The following is a 14551-nucleotide window of genomic DNA, read 5'->3' on the forward strand; positions in this document are numbered from 1 at the left end:
AGTTTATCTTTTTTTTATTCCATATGTATTAATAGTTTTGTCACTAAAATTGACAAAGGGGGAGATCGTTAGAGCATAGCTCAGACAACCTCGCATGCGTTGCTATCTCAAGCATGTTTGTCAATGTTAGTGATCAAAACTATAAGTCTTGATTTCTATCCTACATAGCTAAGTCGCGGACTAGGATAGAAAAGTGTAGTTGAGCTCAAGGACTTCATGGCGATTCATCATACAACGACGAAGATCTATACAAAGAACCGTGGAACTTCATCAACAAAAAGGTATGTGGAGACTTGAACTTATCTATCACTCAAAAGTCTATCTCTTCTATCTCCTACTTCTTATGAGACAAAAGTCGTATGCTATATAAACTAGATCATACACATTTGACATTTCGAGCTGAGCATTCATTGCTTATCTTTTATCTTGAAATCGTGTGTTGGTAAAGCGTTTCGCTTTGATCAAGTTTATCTTCACCTAGTGACGAAATTCATGAAAAGTTTCAATCACTTTGAGAATTGCTATGACGTGAATCGGTCTGTGAATAACGGCTACATAGCGTCCTCTGAGAATGTCTCAATGATTGAAATAAGAGTTTAGATTACATAACCATGTATTCCTTGAACCGAAGTTTTCGAACTTTGTTGATCAAGAGAAATCGGGAGGATTGTGGAATTGGCTTGCCAAGTCCGCGAACTGTCGGAAGTTCTCGACCGAGAATTTCTGCTGGGATTTTCCGCATACTCGTTTGTGTGCTTAGTCCGCGAACCCAGTCCGCGAACTGGCGGAAGTTCTCTTTCCGAGAATTTCTGCTGAGTTTGGAAAACTCAACCGATTAACTTAAGTCCGCGAACTTGTTTGTGAACTTAAGAGGTTATGATCTAAAGATGTGCTCTGAACATGGAACATTAAATTACTAAGGAATGATTTATGCAAACCGTGGCTATAATGTTCATGAGCCGATTCATTCGAATCGAATCATCTTTGCTTCAATTGTGTCTTGTGTAGTTACATAAGATCTCATAGCAATTGAACAACTCTGTAACTAGTTCATTTGAGTCAATTGAACTAGTTATGGTGAAGAAGAACAAGGTTAATATGAAATGCTCATATGGTTAACCTTTTGGGTTACTATGTTGAACCAACATACACGTAGACGTTTGGGCATGGTTTTCACGAACCCAGTAAACGTTTACCCAAGTGTGTGTAACAAGCTAAGTTTTCGATCTAACGGTTGAGAAATATTAGCTTGAATCTAAATCAGATTTTCATCTAACGGTGAATATGGATTGCTTTGTAACTAAGGCAAAACCCTGATTTGAAGGCTATATAAGGGAAACATCTAGCATTGTGCAAAACTAATCCCCACACGTCTGTGCTACTAGTGCGCCTGCTAGAGTCGATTTCCATTAACCTTTGATTTTCTTCTCTAAAATCAGGTTAACGACTTAAAAACTTCATTGGGATTGTGAAGCCAGACCGATACTACTTTATCGTAGTTGTGTGATCTGATCTTGCATCTTCTATCGTACGAGTACAATCGATTGATTGGATTGAGATCGTGCCGATAGGCAAGATAAATAAGTCACAAACATCTTCGTCTCACTGTTTGTGATTCCTCGACAATCCGCTTGTGTAGTCAGGAAGGATTGTAGAGAGGTAATTGATTAATCTAGGCTGTTCGTCGGGAATATATGACCGGACTATCAATTGGTTCATGTTACCTTGATTTTATATATCTAAATACGGAACAAAACCTAGGGTTTATCTGTGGGAGACAAATTTATCCTTTTATAGACTTTTCTATATGAGACAGATCTGTTTATTATCAAGTCTGTGATTTTGGATTACAACAACTCTTGGTTGTGGGTGAGATCAGCTAAGGGAATCAAGTGTGCAGTATCCTACTGGGATCAGAGGCGTAGGAGTACAACTGTACCTTGTATCAGTGGGAGATTGATAGGGGTTCAACTATAGTCCAGTCCGAAGTTAGTTTGCAGTAGGCTAGTGTCTGTAGCGGCTTAATACAGTGTGTATTCAATATGGACTAGGTCCCGGGGTTTTTCTGCATTTGCGGTTTCCTCGTTAACAAAACTTCTGGTGTCTGTGTTATTTCTTTTCCGCATTATATTTTATATAATTGAAATAATACAGGTTGTGGGTTCGTGATCATCAACTTCTCTAATCCAACCTTTGGTTGTTTATTGTAGTTGATTGATCCTTGGAAATTGGTCTTTGGTACCGTCCAAGTTATCTCTTTTTGATATAGACTCGCAGATTTCTATTTGCTTAAGTAAATATCAAATCGAGAGATTGAGATAATAACTCCTTGAGATACTTTCTATCTAGATTGAGTCTGACTGTCAAGTTGATTCTCTAGCAAAGTGTTTCGGAGTTAGTCCATACAGATTGCTAATCGAAATATTGGGTGGTGTTGTTAGACCCCCGCTTTTTCAGATCCTTGTATGAGGTGCAGCAAGGTTTATAGCAGAAAGGGGAACTGATCCTATGGACATGTGCAACACATATAAGTTAGATACCATATATATATATGGGGAAACGATCCTAGTACCTAGTCAATCGAATTATGGAAAGCTAGTGTGACTATGCACAATACTCACGTGGAGGTAGAACCGAAACTTGTTTTTGTAGAACCGTTAAACCCATGATTTGTGATTGAGTGTTCTTGAAAGTCAGATGAACCATTTCTAAACTTGTTTGGAAGTGTGGCAAATCGGTTTCAAGGGTGTAAGTATGAAAGAGGACTTACAAAGTAAGGATGTCGACACACTTTTAACACAGGCAGTAATGTTTATCTTTTATTGTTCAAAGTTATTCCTTAATAGCTACAGGAAGAAAATCCCAGGATCGAAACATAAATAAGTTAAGAATCTTTTAATTAAGGTCTTAATTTTATTTAAGGAAAATGAGAATTAGTAATGTGCATTTACTAGTTGAGATTTTCCAAAGAGATTTTCGGTCATTATTTTGGACAAAGCATTTCCAGGAATTATGGAAACCGAATTTGTGCTTTAGTGAATATCTTGAGAATATTTTCGATTTTGGAAATTCCTTGGTGTCCAAACTTCCTTGTCTATAAATACTTGAAGTTTGCATTTCTAGCAAACTAATCCTTCGTGACAGCAAAATTCCTCGATTGTGTTGTTACTGGTGAAGCCACCTATTCAGAGAGGAGAGTAACCTAATTACGCGAAATCTCTTACGGCCGCTCAATTTAAAATCTTCTTTGGGATTGAGAAGCTCTACGAGTACCGTTGGTGGGAAACTAGATAATTGCGGTTTATCTTGTGTTTTCGATTGATTTGATTGACTAACAGTGGTTGAAATTTGATTGCACCTAGTTTTTTTATGCTTGAGAATCCTCTCTTCTGATATAAGATTCACTCAAACTATATCGAAGTTTTTATAGGGATCTTTAGACTGTTGTTAGTGTTAAAGATGATCTTGTGATAATCCATTGTTAACAGACTCCGTTCTGTGCATGATTGATCACAAGAGATTCAATTTGTTGTGTGCAGGTGTTTATTGAAGATCTAAGAAGATTTGAAGACAAATAAGATATTGAAGATTTCTGATTTGGGGTTCATAATCTTTGGTGTGCACAATACTTGTTTCGGTATAAGAGGATCCAACTATAATCGGTTTATCCTTGTGGTTGATTGGATTGATTAGTTGTGTAGATCGGCATCAATACAATTCTTTGTGATTAAAAGTATTGATTGCAAAATCTTAACAATTACTTCGGTAGTTGAGCATAAGATATATCCAAGAACCTGACGAAGGAGTTTATGTTAAGATAAACAGAAGAGCCTTTGTCCGACTCATATCACTTGGTTGAAGAGAGTTGATACCAAAAAGATTCGTTATTTTTTTACTGTTTGGAATACGAACCAAAGGAATTGTTCCAAGTACGTGACTTATTCATAAGTTGGAGGCGTGGGAATACAAACGGAACTTGGTGAACTATAGTTTAGTTGCTTGGTCTCAACTATACGAAGTTGGTTTAATTTTGTGTAGCGGTTTAATCCTGAGAGTATTCAATTCTGGACAAGGTCACGGCGTTTTTCTGCATTTGCGGTTTCCTCGTTAACAAAATCTTGTTGTGTCATTTACTTTATATTTCCGCATTATAATTGTTTTATTATAATTAAAGTAAATTACACAAACGTTAATTCCTATTTACTTGATAAGCAATCCTATTGTGTTTGGTTAAGTCTGAACCTTTTTATCAAGTAAACATACTTCGTTTTTGTATTGTCTCGATCTCGTATCCATAGGCGATCACACGAAATGTGGACCAATTAGTTGTATTGTCTCTGCTCAGTCCATAGACAATCACTTTCAGAGAAAGGACTTATAGGTAGGAAAAGTTTTAGCTTGAGGTATATTTGGGTACCCTCGCCTTTTCACTAGGGTTCTGAAAGAAATTCTTTGTTGTATTTTTTTTTTGTTTTGAATAGGTTTGCGGAAGCGAAAACAGGATCAAAGAAAAGATAAAAATCCAATCTAGTGTCGAATGATACCAACTAGTGTAGAACGTGTAGGATGAAAGCAAAACGGAATTTGCAAAGATGCGAAAAGAGTTTAGGTATGGAAATCAGAATGTAAACGTGAACATAAAGTTAAGAGAATTGGTTTTGATAAACTGATAATATTAATATGAATCGATGTGCCCTTCTGAAACAGAGATGACCTTTATATATAGGCTCACATAACCGACTAAAAATCTAAATAAAGGAGTTTAACAAAAAATAGAATACCTAAACAAAGACTAGAAGATATAAAAAGGAATACCCACACTAGGAAATACGTAAAAGAGAAGTAATAGCTAAGTTGTGTCTGCTGTTGATAAGGGATGTCCTGTATCAGTCATGGGTATTTTCATATTAGACTCAAACGAGTCCTAATCAAGGATTATGTTTGAGTTAGAGGTCGAGTCAGATCTGACTCAAAAATAGATAACAGAACGATCTGACATCTGACTGGCGGCAAGTCAGGGGTTGACTCAGATCCACATAGTGAGTCAGATGCAAACAAACATGGTGATAGTGAAAAATAACACCACTAACACAATATAAAAGGTATCTCAATATATGGAACACATATTTCTTTTTTAAAAGAAAAAGGTTAAAAATTTGTTATAAAAGAGGGGGAAAATATATAAATGAAATAGCACAAACAAGTGGAATAACTAAATGTGGCAAAGAAAATTAGGGGTGCCAATGGGTATCCGGTTATCCAGAATCGAACCGCATCCCGGCTAGTCGGGTCCGGTTTCGTATTGAACCTATTAGCATCATGACTACCCGACAGGTAGAGTCGTTAGGAACTGATAAGCTTTCGGGTCATAACGAGTATTATCCACGGGTACCGAGTACTCGAATATTTATCTTTTTGTTCCTTGTTTTTAACTAAAATGTAAAGATTTCGTTTAGTTTTACTTAGATTCTTTTTCATTTTCCATTTATTTCCTTAGATTTAATCTTAATTAGAACATTTACATAAATGTAACCATAACTTTATATGAAAAGTTATTAGATTCAATAGAAAAATTAGCAAACATATAATTGATTTAGAAGACCCAATAAATATTCGAGCCCGACTGGAATTTAAAGTTTTAATCGGGTCCCTGAAGAAAATTACAGGTTCCGTTTCCTGGAAACATGAATGAATAAAATGCATCACAAAGATTAATATGATTCGGTTCTTACTTTATGTCTTTTATATGAATAAACTAATCAATTATTGATTCACGTCAATACTTGTGTAAAGTTTATTCAAAATATCAATAAATAAGAATGATTATGTTTTTAATTTTAAATCATTTACGTCATTCTTTTAATTGTTACGATTGCATTGTTTGTTTCGAATGACAAAGAATTCAAGGAATGTTGAAGAACCAAGGAAATCAAGCATTTGGATGAGAAGCTACAAAGTTTATTTATTTTGTAATCCATATGTATTGATAGTTTTGTCACTGAAATTGACAAAGGCGGAGATTGTTAGAGCACTACTCGGTCGAACTCGTAAGCGTTGCTATCTCAAGCTTGTTTGTCAAGTTTAGTTGTCAAAAATATAAGTCTTGATTTCTAGTCTACTTATAACTATGTCTCGGACTAGCATAGAATGTGTAGTTGAGATTTAGACTTCATGGCGTTCATCGATTGAAGACGAAGAACTACCAAAGGGAACTTGTGGAACTTCATCAACAAAAGGTATGTAGATACTTGAACTCATCTATCACTCAGAAGTCTATTTTTTCTATCTCCTATTGAGACAAAAGTCGTATAGCTATATAGACTTTACTTTATACACATTTGATATTTCGAGCTGTGTTTAACTCGCGTATATCTTTATCAGAATATGTGTTGGAAAGCTTTTCGCTTTAACCACGTAAATCATTATTCTTCATGAAAGTCAAAAGATGATCATGTGAAAAATCACCTGGTAACATCTTACATGATTTGTGTAAGACAGTCATTTGATGTAGGCTCAGAATGTTTCGTATTGATCATTCGATCACTTGAAATTTTTTTATAAGCTAGTAGTTTGTGTGAGTGTGACTACTAATTTTCCCATAGTCTACGTAATGTGTACAACTCAGAGAAAAATATATTAAGTAGTATTGATACCTCTGTTGAGCTGATGATGCTAAGTGATAAAGGATATTCGAGATCACAAAAATAACGAAGAACACAAATATAATGTAAATGCTACTAAGTTATCATGAGACACAAGGGATTACGTGGTTCGACTTTTGTCTACATCCACGGGGTAATGAGTGATTCTTTTGTATTAAGTTGTGGTGGTTACAAAGATCTTAAATGCTTCCCAAATTAATAGAGAGAACTCAAGTTGAAGTAAATACTTAAGTTCTAAATATTAAAGAGGTATAAGCTTAAGACTAGATCTTCTCTCCTAGATATTGAATGCCCTTAGTTTGTTGGTGAAGCTTGGTATTTATATCCCCTTCTGCTCCAGGTATATCTTTGCTGTCTTTGGATCCATCGTTCTCTGATATACCTTCCGTACAAATGGTACCTTCGTTCACCGCGTGCTTTCTCCAGTCGAACTCTGCCACCTCAGCTGACCCACGCTCCTTCGGGAACTTCCCAGCCTTAGTAAAGATTGTACCTTCATTCACCGCTATCCTTTGCCATCCAGGTTCTGCCACATCATAGATATCTACGTGCTTTGGTTATGCGTGTAGATAAGAGATTTGTGCATTTAATGCTGATTAGATATGTCATCTACCTCTGTCCCTTCTCCATCTGCCTCTCGCTATACTAGGCTTTACTTTTCCTATCTTGATCGTCGAGGTATCCCTTTTTGGGATAAGATAAAGTAGATCTGCGAAGGTATCCTCTGCTACTCAGGTTTCTATGTACAGCAAGGGCTATACAGTTATCTTGTGTGCGACTACTGAAACCGCGACACGTGCTCCGCAAAATATTGGTATCCACAGTTTGCCCCTTTTCTTTCAAATTCTACAATTTAGTAGGATTGGAAGAAAAAACTCCCATAACGCCGCCATTTTTGCATGTACCGGTTGGGTGGTCCCACATGTCTCTTCATGCAATAACTTCCCCTTGAATTTCGGAACTTCCAAATTTTTGGATTCTCCAGCCGCCTATAAGAAGAGAATAAAGAGATGGAATTTCATTAACTTTCTCTTCTCCTCTCGAATTGTCGCTTTCTCTCCCTTTCTCAGAGATTTCTTCTGTCTCTTTTTCCTTCAACTGTCGACTCCCAAAAGCTCTTGTTCCTCAGCGCTTCAATCGCCATATTCAGGTTAGTAAGCTTTTTCTCTGTCACTGTTGTTTTTCGTATTCTCCATACCCGGTTCTGTCTTCCCTTTTTTGGTTATTCGAAGTGGTTGTTGTATTTGCATGTGGGAATTTCGATTCTCTTTTACTTCTTTATGTTGTATGGGAACTTGGGTTTGTTCTCATTTCGTATTTCAACAATGATTTTGCAATGATTGTTCTTCTTCTGCAACTCTTCTTATCATGTTGAATCATCCTCTGTTTCGCTCCATAGAAGAATTGTTATCTCCTTTGGTTGGTTTAAACAAACCCATTCCCAAAGTATGTTTGCCTTTGCTCCAAATATGTTTTGAATCGACTACAATTTTATGTCTGCCATTGTTGAAGTATTGTTCTTCCTGCTGGTGCTAGAAATTATGAGACTTTCGAAGAAGCCTGCGCGTAAAGATCTGACGCCTAGGCCGTCAACTGAGCCTCCTCCGCTGATGGATCATCCTGATGCTGCGCCTTCTCCGCCTCCTGAGGACACTGAGGTACCTGCTGATACTGAGATGGTTGTGGTCCCTGAGACTTCTGCGGACCCTGAGGTTGAAGAGGTTCCTGTTGAGGATCTTCCTCCTCCTCTGCCTCACTATGAGCTTCAAAGTCTGCAACTGCATGACACAGATAGCTACACTCACTTGTCCTTAGCTGAGATTACCAAGTCTTTTCGCCTCCATAAGTTTGAGATCACCTTTGTCAATGGTCTTGATGTTCTCACCGAGTCCCTAATACGGGATTTTCCTTACGATGAGAACAACCTTTTGATCAGTGTTGGCCAGTTGGACGCGGGTATGCTCCTTCCTTTGTTTAGTAGAAAGGATCCTTTCTACTATGACGTTTTGTCTACCGAGGATGACCCAGTGAACAAAACTCAGGTCCGAGGAGTCATGCAATGCACTGGTAATTATTGGCGTGCCCTTCGTGAGTACTGGTACCGTAGCAAAGGAAAGACTACTTTGAAATCTTATGACCCCTTTGTTGCTGAAAGGTCTAAGCAAGAGGATTACACCCCTTCTAACTTCAACGCTACATATGCTGATGCTATTCAGAAGAGTAACCTTATTCCTTGGATTGTTGGCCCCCGTCGTATCCATGTTACTGCTAAGCATATTAGGGGGGGGTAACAACCTTCGTCTGTTGGAGGAGATTGATAATACCGGTTTGACTGTTATCCCTTATTCTGCTAAGCTGCCTTTGTCGAAGCCTGACCGTATCCGTCTTGATCATGATGATCGCTGGGCTCCTACTCCTATTCGTGTGGTGGGTCCTTGGGCCTACGGTTTTACTACCGCAGATCCCAACGTCCCTCGTACAGCTCTCTCCTTGCCTGAGAAGTATGATGAATATCAGCCTTGGGTTTTTAACCCTGCTGCTTCTCATGAGGTAATCTTCACTTCCTTTGGAGGTTCTTCATTTTATTCTTTGCAGTCTTTGTTTGGTATTCTGATGGATTTATTTTTTAGTTTTCCCCTGCTTCTTCTGCTGTAACTTCCCCGTGTTCTGCTGCAAGGGATGCTCCGGGCTATGCTGGTAACTCCGTAGCTACTAGGACCAGGAAAACAAAGGCTTCGGCTGAAACAGCTACGCCAACACCTGCGGAGGTAAGGATTATATCCTAGCCATGCCGTTTTGCTTGTATGCTTCCTATTATCTTGCCCCTAATCCTTGGCTTGCGCATGTGTTTTTCTATAGTCTTCCAAGAGAAAAGGAAAGTTGAAGGCTGTGATTGATCTTGAGGAATCCGATGAGGATCCAAAGGCTGGTGACGAAGATATGGAGAATGTTGAGGATACTGGCCTTAGCCCTCATCTGTACGATATTGAGGAAGATTTTTCCAAGAATATCCCCAGTCCTATCCCTGCTGGCTCTGTTGAGGGTGAGAACCTCCCAGCTGGTGGTGATGCTTCATTGGTGACCCCGGTTAGTGTTCAAGTTCCGACTTATACTTTGTTACCAAAGGTTCCTTCGTTTTTTTCCCCTGGTGATTTGCAACCTGTTGTCTCGGCTACTACTGGTGTTGTAGTGGTATCTTCCAAGAGTCTTCCGTCCTCTCCTGCTACTTCATTCCAATCGAGTGGTTCGTTTGCGAAGGGTGTTACTCCGGTGGTGAGGGTTAGCAGCTAAGACTCGCAGTCGAAGAAGAAGGTTGTGATTTCATTGTCTAGCTTCTCCTTCAATGCTACACCCACCTCATTGGGGAGCGCTCAGTCGGTTTCTACTGCCCCTGTTAGCAAGGTTGTTGGGCCTCCTCCTTCGTCACTAGAATGGACCGTATTGGGCAATATTCCTTCTGCTGGTGGACTTAGGTGGTGCTCAAGCTTTTTCTTCGGTTCCCAGCTCGTCCACCATGCCGTCTCTTTGTCGTGGTGAGGGTTCAGTACTCGTTCCCCATGCTCGCTCTCAAGCGATTGGTGGAGTTATTGCTGAGTCTGAGAAGGGTAAGTTGTCTGAGATCTTGAGACTTTGGAGTTCTGATGATGTTATCCTTGAAGCCATTATTCGAGATTCAAAGGGCCCCTTTTATGCTGAGGTTGATCGTCACCAACTGGATGGTTCTTTGGAGGTAGCTTCGCAGTTAGATGTTATGTCTGCTCAGTATCGTGTGGCTAAGGATCTATTCTTTGACCCGGACTGCCTTCGCTCTAGTCAGAGCTTTGGAGAAATCCGCAGAGGTAGCATCCAAGAGATGGAGGCCTTCATGGACACCTACGCTGATTTCCTTCCTCGTCTTTCGTTGTTCTCAGTAAGTGATTCTTACCTTACTGTTTCATGCTTTGCTTTGAACCTTCGTTTGTTCTTATGCTCCGTTGTTTGCAGCTTTGCAAACAAATCGATGTTGGTTGTACCTTGTTCAAGTTCTACAGGGATAAATGTACTCACTTGAGTGCTCTGTTGGAGCATGCTCCTCAGGAATATGCCTTTGCTAGTGCACAACAACCTTCGTCTAGTGGTACTGCTTCTGCTGCTAAAGTATCTTCGTTGGAAGATGATCTGAAAAACACTCAGAGATCATTGAAGGCTTGTTTGTTGGCTTTTGAGAGATCTAACAATGCTGCTAAAGTTGCTGAGGATGGGTGCAAAGCTGCTGATTCTTCTCTGGCTGCCGAGTCCTCCAAAGCCATAGGTTCGTTTCTTCTTTTTCTTAGTTTCGTTTTCATTCTTGTTTTGTTGCATAGTCCTGGGACAACCTACGCCTACTAGCTGGTAGCTCTAGTGAGCTTAGGCATCTCCAGGAGCAGGTAGCCAAGTTGACCTCCGATGTTTGGTATTATCAGAAGAAGTCTGACAGGTTGATGAACGTGACTGTTCATAACGAGGCCCAAATCTCTCTTGAATTTGCTCATAATGCAGATCTTATGAAGCAGATGTCGTCGCTCCGTAAAGAATATGACAAAGCCCTTAAATGGAAAGAGGGTCTCATTTTAAAGCAAAAGGAGGATATTGCCTTACTTGAGAAACGCCTCTCAGCCCAAGAAATTATCCGTAAAAAGTATCATGCAGATTTCGAAGATGCATGTGCTTCCTTGGATAAGGTTACTGTAGAGTGTAATTTTTTGTCTTCTGAGGTATGTTCTCTTAAGAATAGACTTGTCGAGGCTGGCTCCGTGTCTTCTTCCATGTCTCATGTATCCTTGGTTAAGAGATTAGAAGAGTTAGAGAATGTTTACTAAGTTTTATCTTCTGAGAATGCTTCGCTCCGGATTGATGTTGAGGATCTCCGGACTGAACGAGATACCCTTGAGGAGGATCTTGAAGCTGCTGAGGTTGACCTTGCTGAGGCCCAACGTAGTTTAGAAGAATCCATTAGCCATGCTGGAGGTAGCTTAAGGTTCTTATATTCCAGCAGTATTCTTTGTGCCCTTTGCTGCCTTTTCTCATTACTTACACCTTTCGTATTCGCAGGTCTCCAGGAGCAACTGGTGGGTGCAAATGACAAGATTATCCATCTTGAAGGACAAATATCTTCATTGGAGATATCTCGTCAGTTTGATGTTTCTGCTAAGTTTAAGGATGAGTCTCTCCAGCAGGCTGACGATCAACTTAGTGCTCAGATGGTGGAGCTTCGTCGTAAATCAGCTTCGGATCTGGAGGCTCGGTCCTCCCAGATGAAGGTGAAATTTGAGAGCTCTTCCATTGACTACATCAACAATGCCTTTGCGTAAGTCGAACTCCAAGCTGAAGGAGTTGTTTTTCCTCGTCTTCCTTACCCTTGATTCTGTCGTATCCAGCTTAGCTTTAACCAGACTCTTTGTTGTATTGTGCCCTCAGTTGAGGTTCCCTTGTGATGTCTCCTTTATTTGAAACAATGCTTTGTGATGGTTTGAACCTTCTTTGTCTGCAACTTTTTAAGACATGTTAGTCGTATTTTGATAACATTATTATTTCATCTATGCTTATTGCATGAATATTTTGCTTGTAGAACGTATTGTATCTAATTGATCGCACATCAAGTTATCACAAGGTGTTAAGGTATGCTTAACCTTTGGTGGAACATTCATCGTCCTACCTAAGTATTCTTTGTCTAGAAGGTACCGTGGTGGCGAGGGTTCCTACGTGGACAATAGTTTTTATGTAACCCTACGCGTTCAGTGTGAAGATTGCTTTATTTCGACAAGGTATCTCTATAGGGAATATATTACTTTTTCTTATTACCTCATGAAGGGATCTATTGCACCGAGGATCCGAGTATTGACATATACGCAGTTATATCTTGCCTTGTCTCATCGTCAATCCTGACGGAGGGTGTCTATTCTAACCAACTTGTATTTAATCAAAACTAACTTTCCTTTAGCAAAAAGTTTCTTTCATTGATTAGTAAGGTTTATAATACCTTTTATCAGGGATAGAACATGGTAGGCTAATGCCCGTTCCTTTCTTCTCCTGAGTGATCACCATTCTCTTACGGGTAGTACTTTTTTAGATACATTACATTCCAGGGATGTTGTAATACTTCACCTTTGGGGGTCCTTAGGTAATAAGACCCTTTTCCGGCAATGTCGTGTATGATGTAGGGCCCGTCCCATTGATAAGTGCGTAATTCATATGATTTTAGTATCCATTCCATACTTGCTTTAGCTATTATTCTTGCATATTTTCGTATTATTACCTTGGTTTTATCTCATTTGTCTCAATTAGGTGAATCATCCAAAAAGGAGCTACAAAGTTCTGAAAAGATCTAAAAATAGAAGTATTCCAAGTATCCAAGTGCCCAAGTCCAAGAGAAGTGGAAGAAGTGCGACGAAAAGGAGCAAAACGCTCATAATCAAGACACGGGCCAAAGACCTATATTAACTCATTAAAATTAAGGATTTATCATCATCATCTTGAAGATAATTGAAATATAAAAAGAATTCAAAAAGAATGAGGTCATTCCGAGTTCGTATGAAGAAGTTGTGGCCAAAACAGTTTTCATTGAATACCGAAGACAGTGAAGTCCGCGAACTGGGTTTGCGAACCGAGACTTATTTCCGAAAATATCTTCTGGAATTTGAAGTTTGCGGACTGGGTCCACGAACTTATCAAATGGGAAACGTGTATTCACACCTTGGAAGGCCTAAGGGCACGTTTGGAGTCGTTATGTCATATTTTCGGGTCGGGTTCTTAAACCTAACTAAATACTTGGAAGCCAAGCAATGTAAACATATAAAAATGTATTAGGTTATGTAAAAGATATCATCTCATATCACGTATTCTACTTGGAGTTTTGGAGATAGCCGCAACTAGGTTTTGCTTTCGTATTTACTTTTCATTTTCTTTATTTGATTATTGATTATGATAAACTCCATAGATATGAGTAGCTAAATCATATATTATTGGTTAAGGATGTAGTTCTATTTCTAAAACTTGTGCTTGACTAATGCATTAGTTTTCTCTCTTGATTATCGTTCAAATCTCTACTGTTTTTAATATCACATGATTGATATATTGTGATAGGATTTAGATGTTTGTTTAGTTGAGTGTCCAATAAATTCAACTTGCATCCTTGTCCATAGATATTTTAGGGTTTTCATCGAGCGTAAACCCAAAATACAAGTAGCATGATATGATTATGGTTTGTAGTGATACACTCTTGTGATCATATGTAGAGTTTGACCATTGTCCGAATTGTCATGCGCAATGTATGACAATTGCATTGATTAGCCTATTTCCAAAACTTAATGCTCCTGGGAATTGAACTTAATTAGAGAAAGGCGTTAGGTTATTCTTTAGGTAGAATTCACATACGCAGATCTAATGTGTGTGTTGATGAACTTAGAAAATTAATAGATTATCTTGCTCTCTTGATTCTCTAGGATTTTGATAATAAAAGAGATTAAATTGTAATTCTAATCATGTATGCAGGCACATGTTTAAGATTGAAGATGAATTCCTTGACCAATATTTTTCTCTCATTGATTATTTCTCCAATTTACTTTGCTGGTGATTTACTTTTATTGCTTACATAAAAATCAGAAACACCCCCCCCCCCCCCCCCAATTGGTTACTTTGGGAAATTGAATACATAATAGGTATAATTGTCTCTCTGTGGAAACAAAATCTTTCTTATCATATACTTTAGGAAAGTAAAATTATTTTTGACGCAAATGACAGCGATCAAATTTTGGCGCCGCTGCCGGGGAGGCATACGACTAGTTATTAATTTTTAGTTTCTTATCATCATTTCTGCTTTCATCTTTGCTTTTTGTTTCTTGTTTCATTTTTCTTACTTGGTTGTGAGATTT

The sequence above is a fragment of the Papaver somniferum genome, chromosome 1, assembly GCF_003573695.1.
Source record: "Papaver somniferum cultivar HN1 chromosome 1, ASM357369v1, whole genome shotgun sequence".
Taxonomy (NCBI): Eukaryota; Viridiplantae; Streptophyta; class Magnoliopsida; order Ranunculales; family Papaveraceae; genus Papaver; species Papaver somniferum.